Source organism: Psammomys obesus, unplaced genomic scaffold (assembly GCF_907164565.1).
Source record: "Psammomys obesus unplaced genomic scaffold, mPsaObe1.curated_primary_1811, whole genome shotgun sequence".
Taxonomy (NCBI): Eukaryota; Metazoa; Chordata; class Mammalia; order Rodentia; family Muridae; genus Psammomys; species Psammomys obesus.
In genome coordinates, this window is record NW_026592710.1 from 4,030,412 (window position 1) to 4,039,558 (window position 9,147).

The following is a 9,147-nucleotide window of genomic DNA, read 5'->3' on the forward strand; positions in this document are numbered from 1 at the left end:
ACAGCTGACAGGTTGGCCTGAGAAGACTCCAGCAGGAAGCTGTCCTGTCCCGAGTGTCTTCAGAGAGGCAACAGTAGCCAGCTGTGAGGTTTGTCCTTGGGGTTTCTCCTACCTTCCTGTTTTGGGACCACCCCTCCTGCTTCCTGTCTACAGTCCCACCAGCACTTGGTGGCCTCTGTCACACCTGCCCACTTCTCCTCAGGCTCCGCGGTCCTCAGCGGCTGCAGCACCCTGACCAGCCCTCACAAGTACACAGTCACAGCACTTCAGGAGCACGCTCCTCACGCCCGGCAGGGTTTCACGCAGTTGTCATGATGTCTGGTCTTCAGGCTCCATCCTCTTCCACCTGCTCCATTTCCACACTGGGCCTGGTGCCAGACAAATTAATTTCCCACTATTACCAGATCAAGGGCTGTGGCTCAGCTGGGGAAGAGGGCTTGCCCAGTCAGTGCCAACGCTCGGGTTCAGTCCTCAGCACTGGGGGAAAAAGAATTGTGAAAAAAACAAGTGTGCAAACAAACAAACAAACAAAAAAACAAAAAACAAAAAAACCTAAGCAACCAAATAAGAAACTGAGAATCAAAAAACAAGGAAACTGGTGTAGTTGCCAGAGGATTGTCTTTAAAAAGCTATGTAATGATGAGTTGAATGTATTATGTAGCAATATATTTACCGTGGAACCTAACCCTGACCACACGATGGCATATAATAGTACACCATGCCATATTATAGATGGCAGCTTATAGACCTATGTATTAGGAGCATTCCTGGTATAAAATTATGTGTTATATCAGAGCATATTAGTATAAACGTCAAGATTCATATGTTGATGGGATTAGAAAAACAGTAGCAGCCTTCTCCACCGACACAACGTGCCAGTTCAAGCCAAATCAAGATGATAAAGGCAGGTTTATTGAGAGACGGCTTTCGGCAGGCTCATGTGCCATCTTGTGCCTGGGCTAAAGCAAGGGGTTTTATGGGTTTTGGATGCAGGGTCAAGACGGTGAGCTAGGAGCCAGGATTGTGCCCAAGTAAGAAGCAGAGCCCTCCGGCAGGCACTCTCGGGTGGGTTGCTGGAGACTTGGAGGCCAGAAGGCAGGGTTGAGGGAAGGCTGGGGGTTTCCGGCTGGTGAGGGCGAGCCGGGGTCCTTACCCAAGGATGGCTCAGCAGGTGAGCGTGCACTGCTCTTGCAGAGGACACGAGCCTGGTTGTCAGCACCCACATGGCAGCTCACGACCACCTCTAACTCCAGCTCTCGGGGATCCAACCCCCTCTTCCGGTCTCTGTGGGCACCTGCGTTCACGTGTGTGCGCTTATGCACACACGCACATACTTAGGCATGCACACGGTTAAGAAAAATCTTCGTAAAACGCCGTACGTTGAAGTCAATGCCTGACTGCCAGGACCTCACGTGTGGTGAAAAAGTGAAAGTGAGGCTTTCTGGGGGCTCCCAGCAGGACAGGACAGGTAAGCTTGTGGAAAGCGGCCCTCAGGATGCACACAGGCACGCAGGTGCGCCCATCTGAGCTCAGAGGGGTCAGTGCTGCTTAGTGCTGGCAGCTCGGCCCAATCCAGACTCTCCTGGGAAGAGCCTCAGTGAGAAGCGCCTGGGCCTGTCGGCCGGTGGGCGTTTCTCTGAGGGGCTTCCTTGCTTGGGTTAGTTGACGGGGGAGATCCACTCTGACTTTGGGAAGCGCCGTCCACGGGCCTGTCCTGGACTAGGAGGAGAGGGTGAGCTGAGCGTTGTCCCACGTGCACCGACTCTTCGCGTGGCTGCGGTGTGAAAATCCGCTGCCTGCGGCTCCTCCTCCCGACCTTAGCCCCGCCCCTAAAGAGGGGCCGGAGCCGGAACAGCGAGCTAAAGAAACCCTGTCTCCCTGGAGTTGCTTTTGTCCCGGCATTGTATCATGGCACCAGGAAAAGCAGCTCAGACAGGCTACATTCTCCAGTCCTGAAGTAGTTTTTACTGGAAAGTGTATTTCTGTCATATGATTGTAAAGGTGCAAGGTCCTGCCATCTTCAAGCCAGCTAAGGCAGGAGGATTACAAGTTCCAGGCCGTAACATAGCAAGAACCTGTGTCAGAACGCCAGTCTCTGTCTCTGACTCTCCCTCTCTCTCTCTCACACACACACACACGCACACGCACATGCACACGCACACGCACAGAGTTGTGCCTGTTCGTGAGCACGCCTTGCCAAGGAGAGGCTGTGGGAGAGAGCGGGCAAGGACTGTGAGAGCAGATGTGGGTTGTTACGGCACTATACAGTGGTGTTAGTGAACAACCCAGCTGAAGGCCAGACCGGGAGTCAAAGGCTTAGCTTGGCATCCAGGGCACCTGTGTCCTCCCCACCCCAACGATCTCAGCTCACCACTGAGGTGGAAGTTCCTGGTGCCTTTGAGCCATGTGATGTTCTGGGAGAAGCTGTCTTGTGCGAGGGCACGTGAAGTTTTGCTGTGAGCTGTCTTGTGCGAGGGCTGTGACTTTGGCCAGCTGACAACATCTGTAGGTGGACTCCGAGGAGAGGCGACATATAGGAGCCCACAGACAGTGAGATATTGCTTTTTGGATCGACATCAGTGCGCTGATCTTCATGCTTTGACACTTGACTTCGCAGAGAGAAACGGTCCAGATCGCTTCTCGGGGCAATCCGGCTGAGTCTTCCAGCTTTTGCTGACTTGTCCGAATCTTCCGTAGTCATATTGATTTGTGTTGCTGCTTGGTGTTGGCCTTTGGACCTACTGCTGGTATCTGGACATTGACTCATCCCAAAGAACTACTTCTAAAAAGGTCTACAACCCCCTTGTCCTAATAACCTTCTTTCTCCCCTACCTCTGGTCGGAGGGTAACAGGGAGGTAGAAGAGCTCAAGAACCCTAAATCAAGAATCTAAGCCCCCACACACCACCCTCCTCTCATCCTCCGTCCACTCAGGAGCTGCTCCAGGCGCCTCACCCTACAGAGCCTCCCAGGCTCCCTGCTTCCACCCTGCTGTGCTCTCTTCTTGGATGGTTTTTACTTTGTCTCCTTCCCAGCCCTCCCCAGCTGAGGCCCCCCAGATCCAAGCCCTCCTAGAAGCTTCTGTGATGTTCCACAAATCATAAGACAGAGCTTTCTCCTGGGTTCTGTGGTGGTTTTAAAACCGTGTTCCTCGGGGCAGGGCCCCTGGGGTAATGGGTGTGGGTGTGGGGAGCGAGGGCTGAGCATCTACCCACACAGCCTGTAGGGCTGCCTGACTTCTTCCTGCGTTGGTGTTTCTTCACTGCTCCTCCTTTCTCTTCCCCTCCTTTCTCTCTGTGACTCTATTTCTTTCTATCCGGTCCGATGTAGCTCAGGCAGGCCTCTAAGTTGCTATGTAGCCAGGGATGGCCTTAAACTTTTGTTTTTTTTTTTAATATGGACCGCTTCATGAATTTGTGTGTCATCTTTGCTCAAGGGTCCATGCTAGTCTTCTCTTTATTGTTCCAATTTTAGTATATGTGCTGCCAAGGTGAACATGACCTTGAACATTGGAGCCCCCAGTGTTCTGGGATTTCACGTATGGGCCACCCTGCCCAGTTGATATGGTTCCAAGGATCAAACCCAAGGCTGTGTGAGTGTTGGTCAAGCATTCTATGGACTGAGCTACATCCTGCTCCTCTGCTCCCTCCTCTTCCCTTCTCCCCCATCTCTAATAGGGTTTTGCTAGGTGCTCAAGTTGGCCTAGGACTTGTATTATGTAGCCCAGGCTGGCCTGGAGCTTGTGATCCCCCTGCCTCTACCTCCCAGTTTCTAGGATTACAAGCATATGCCATCACGGCTCACTTTTTTTTGCTTGTTGTTTCAAAATGGTGGCTCTGGAGAACCCATCCTGGCTGTAGCTGTGACAAAGTGTCCAAAAGCAGGCCACAGGAAGCTAATGGCCCTTGCTCAAGAAACACTTAAGCAAACAAAGCTCATCATGCTCTTCTCTAGGTTTCCTAGACTCGTGCTCACAGCTAAGGATAAACTCAATTATCAAAGTCACTGGCCCAGAAGATGGGGCCTCGGAGAAGCAGTGTCTGCTGCCTTCCACGGCCTGCTGGCGGCCGCTGCACGCACGAAGCCCCGCTCCCTGCCTTATCCATTTGTTTCTGAGGACGGAGGGATGACAGTGGGTGCTTTTCAGCAGATGTGGGTACTTCCCGGGTCACATCTGGCCAGAGTCGGCTGGCCCGAGACCTCACAGAGAAATCAATTCCCGTTCCCTTCGGCTGACCTTAGGGCCCTCTTTGCAGGCTTGCCTTTCTCTATTGTAATTAGATTTTGTCTGTGATTTATACAGTCCTGTTTCTTTCAGCAGCTACCACCAAGGTCCCAGTGACGAAAGGAAGAGAAGGTCTGTAATTACGTTCTGCCTAGAGATGGCAAGGAAAGGGGGCAGCTGCCAGCCGGTCTTGTCCGTTTGTGCCTGGGATTGCAGATGTCCTCCTGGTCATGGTAGAAACTTTGAGAGGAGAAATGCCAACAGGTTGGGCTTTGCTGGGCTTGTGTGGACCATCATTGTCTCTACAAAGTCTCTGAGAATTAAGTTAGAGCCTTTCTCCAAAGGTGTGTGTGTGTGTGTGTGTGTGTGTGTGTGTGTGTGTGTGTGTGTGTGTGTAGGCCAGGGGTCACCTTGAGGTTCATTCCTCAGTTGCCATCCTTCTTGTTTTGACAGTCTCACTTGGCCTGTGGCTCTCCAATTCAGTCTCTGCTTCCCTAGGTATTGCTAGAACAGAGCACCACGCCCCTCCTGTTTTTCACGACCACGCCCCTACTGTTTTGCATAACCACGTCCTACTATTTTCCATGACCACGCCCCTGCAGCTGTGCAAGGCTTCTGGGGTTCAAGTTCAAGACCTTGAGCTTCTGTGGCAAGCATGTATGGCAAGCACTTTACAGCTCTCCCGCCTTTTACCGAAGTTTGGAGCGAATTTCCTGTGCAACCCCGGGTCGGGGAGCCCCTGAGGGCTCAGGGGGTGAGGGAGCCGGGAAGGCGGGGCTCGGCTTTCTCCAGGAAACCTGCCAGTGTTTGCTTACCCCGGTGCCCCTGCCCGCCTTTTGCTTTCAGACCCCAGGCTGTTTACAGGGAAGGCGAGCTTGTCCGCTGTGCAGATTGAAGCGTGCACCTCTCCTGGGGCTCTGGGAAGCCTCCACAGCTAGCTTCCTGGTCGGGGTCATCTGGTCTGATGACCGGTCCATCGAGAATCTGCCATGGCTGTCCTGCTTCTGATCAGTTTCCATGGATATCGCCCTCGTTATCCCAGTTTTCTGCAGGCAGGAGCTGCGCCTCCGTGGGCTTTACTCACTGTGAGAACTAATCTGTGCAAAGCTCTCAGGATAAACCTGTTTGTTTGTTTTAAATTCTTTTTTAATGGTGGTAGAAGGATTGTAGATCCAGGGGAGCGGTGGGGAGGGGAACGGAAATACATTTACCATATGCTTGCTTATTATCGAACATTTGCATCTCATTTTCACCCCAAGCGTAAATCTGCACCGCAGTTCAAGCTTGGAGACACTTGCTTGGGAGGTGGCTATGGCTGGGGACCTACCAATCACTTCCTCTTCCACCCTGAGCATTGGAAGGGCGGGCCTCGCTGGCCACAGCTGCTGCTGCCCCTAAGCCTCACAGAGTGGCTCAGGACACAGGGAGCGCTCTCGCTCTCTGTATGCGCTGGACGATTGAATGGCTATTTTCTTTTTTTTCTTCTCTTACTCAGCTGAAGAGAGCAATTAAGTTTAAGATGCCTTGTTTAAGACAAGGTGCTTGTGGTTGTAAAGAAGAAGAAGAAGAAGGAGGAGGAGGAGGAGGAGGAGGAGAAGGAGGAGAGGAAGAAGAAGAAACACTCAGGAACTGGGAATGGGGGTGGGGAGGGACCTACAGCCTAAGAAAACGCTGGAGCAGTGCTGAGGGTGGTGGCACACGTCTCTAAGTCCAGCACTCTGGAGGCAGAGGCAGGGGGATCTCCGTGAGTTTGAGGCCAGCCTGGTGTACAGAGTGAGTTCCGGGACAGCTGGGACTACATAGAGCGACCTTGTCTCAATAAGATGAAAAAAGAAGGAAAGAAAAAGAAAAAAAGTCATAAAAACCAAACCAAAACCATGCCCCCACCAAAAAAAAAAAAAAAAAAAAAAAAAAAAAAAAAATCAACCAACTAAAGAAAAGACAAAGCAACAATAGTAAAAGGATCCAGGAGCCTCAGCAGCCAGCAGCTCCCACCTTCCTTGTTTCTGGCTGTCTGTCCTCAGTTCTCACCTATCTGTCCTTAAACACATTTTCTCAGCATCAGTTTTTTTTAAAAAATATTATTTATTATCTAAAAATTATTATTATTATTCTGCCTGAATGTGTGCCTGCACGCCAGAAGAGGGCACCAGATCACATTACCGATGGTTGTGAGCCACCATGTGGTTGCTGGGAATTGAATTCCGGACCTTTGGAAGAACAGCCAGTGCTCTGAACCTCTGAGACATCTATCCAGCCCCCAACATCAGTTTTGATGCAACAGATCTGGTGTTATGAGGATCAGTCCCAATGTAGCATGAGATTGGCAAGGGAGTCAGGGAGAGTCTGATTGCTTGAGAGAGCAGTTTGATGTTGTAATTTGCAACAGAAATGGGTGTGTTTGTGGCTCAGGACTAAGGTGACTTCATCTTGGCTGGAACGTTCAGGTTCACCTCAGGTTGCAGCTGACAGAACTCAGAGGTTGATAGCATGGGATGGGGAATGAACCAAGGTCAATAGAGTACTTGCTGCACAAGATTGAAGATCTGAGTTCGAGTCCCTGATTCCCATGTAAAAAGCTGGGTATGTCAGCATGTGTGTTTGTGCACAAACACACACACACACACACACACACACACACAGACGGGTGGGTGCGCTCGCGCTCGCACACAGCAGGTGTATGAGCACATCCCACACATGCACAGAGTCAAGCACTTACCCAAAGTCAGAATCCCCACATAAAGCCTGGAGAAGAAGTCAGTCATTGGCACTTGTTTTTAAACTCTACTTTATTTGGGGTTCCTGAAGCCCACAACCCTGTGTAGGAAAAAAAGAAGGTTAGAAAGGGACAGGGGACACAGACATCTTTAGACTTCTGGCTGGTTAGGCTCGTCAGGTTCTTTGGGAAAATACCAGTCTTAGTCAGGATATCTAGCTGTCCAGCAACAGCAGATGGCAAACGCACAAGATGAACAAGCAGCCTTCCTTCGTCTGTCTCCTCCAAGCCCCTCTCTGGGCTCTAGTATTTATACCTTCTCAGAGTCCTCAGAATCCCACTGTCTGCAGCTGCCAAAGACCATTTCCTGCACGAGGAAATTATTGGCTGTGGACAGACTGAGGTAGTCCCATATTCCACACTTGGGATTAAAACAAAACCATATTTACATAACATAACTGAGTTGTTAAACCAGAACTTCCACTGGAGTCAGTGGTTCTACCTCTACGCAGGCAAACCCAGCTAAGATTACTCAAGGACAAGCATACACACACACACACACACACACACACACACACGCACACGCACACGCACACGCACACACACACGCACACACACATATGTCTCAAGAGGGCTATGGTATGCCATACTATGTCCATACACTGCCACGGAGTCTTCGAGTCCACATTTCTTCTTCCTCAGTACTTGAGTTGTACAAGGCCCTTTGTGTCTTTGGATGGAGTCTTCCTTCCATATAATGTTTGAATGTCAAATCCCAACATTAACTGTCCATTTTGCAACCCCACAGGGCAACACACAGCCCATGCATGGGTCGTCTCTGAGGTAGTTTTGTGGGTCAATCCAGTATAACGAACAGGTAATGTTATATGCCACAAGTGGCTCACTGGAGGTTCCTGTGAGGTACGGCATGGCGTGGACACTTGTGTGGCAAAACTTTTCCTGAGGAGATACAACACACCATCTGCTCACCACAGACAGGGAGCCCACGACCAACCAAAGAACAGATACCACTAAAGTCCAGTTTGGTGAACCAAGGAATTTTATTGGGGTGACTTACAGGAGCAGAAATTACTCCAAGACTTCTGCATCATCAAAGCCCACCCAGCATGGGTGACACTTACAAAGCTGGGGATCTGAAGCACACTGCGCAGCCTGCAGACAGACCGGTAGGTTGGAGAGTTTTCTTTTTAGGTGCCTCAGGTGGTCTAAACCTCTCCCATGCAGCTGGTCTGGTCTGAGAGTCTTCTTTGCGGCTCAGCTTCCTTCCCTCTGAGAGTGACTCTCAGCTTTTATCACTTACTCTGCCAAGGAGGGACCCAGTGAGTCTGCTCAGTTTTAGGGACTTCCTGAAACTCTGAGTTGTTTTCCTTCCTCCTCTGCAAACAGTATTCTTGTTGCACTCTCCATTGTGTGACACAGGTAGGTAATTCTGAACCTTGATCCCAGTTGGCTGTGGTTGCAGAAGCCAGTGAGGGTCACTTTAGTTCCCTTGGCTAGCATGTTCCCAAGGAAGCCAGCTCCTCTTGGGCACTGCTGGAGAGGAGGTGCCATTGCTCTTGAGAGAGAGTGTGTTATCGCTTACACTGTTGCTGTGGTCCAGTTTAAGGAGGAAAGACTCTGCCGTGGCTCCCAGCTGGAGGCACAGTTCAGGATGCTGGGAAAGGATGGCCGCAAGGGCGCATGGGGACTGTTACACTGCATCCACAGTCAGCGAACACCGGGTAAGAACGCGTGTGCTCAACAGGGTCTACACTACCCAGGCCTCCTGCCTGTGAAGCTGTCCCGTCCCCAGCTGGATGGCCAGAATCTGAAGCATGTGACTACACAGTACCCACCTCTCAACCCGCCAGCACCTTATGCTTTCAGCGGCAGATCACCCCACCTCGCTTCCCTGCCCCGTGCAAAGCTGTCACCAGCGAATTTTAATGATTTTTTTAAGCTCATATTTTCATCTTATACCAGGCCCAGCAAATGGTGTAGACAGACCCGTTCATGCTCTGGACCATAAAGAATGGAGACTATGCCAACTGTAAAGGACCAAGAAAGTGCTGTGTACCACCACAGCCAGCTAAATAAATTGTTTAATTTTAATTTTAGCTTTTGTGTATGTGTGTCTGTCTGTGCGCGTGCAGGTGCCTTCAGGGGCCAGAGAGCCACTGGATCCCCTGGGGCTGGAGTCTGTGAAC

General features: G+C 50.9%; 1 non-coding gene across 1 annotated transcript; it reads right to left on the bottom strand.

Moving 5' to 3' along the window:
• Positions 1–3,389: 3,389 nt before the first annotated feature.
• On the bottom strand, positions 3,390–3,495 carry LOC129682819 (U6 spliceosomal RNA). The gene has a single exon (XR_008721055.1). It is a non-coding gene; the product is annotated as a U6 spliceosomal RNA (small nuclear RNA).
• Between the last annotated feature and the right edge of the window lie 5,652 nt (positions 3,496–9,147).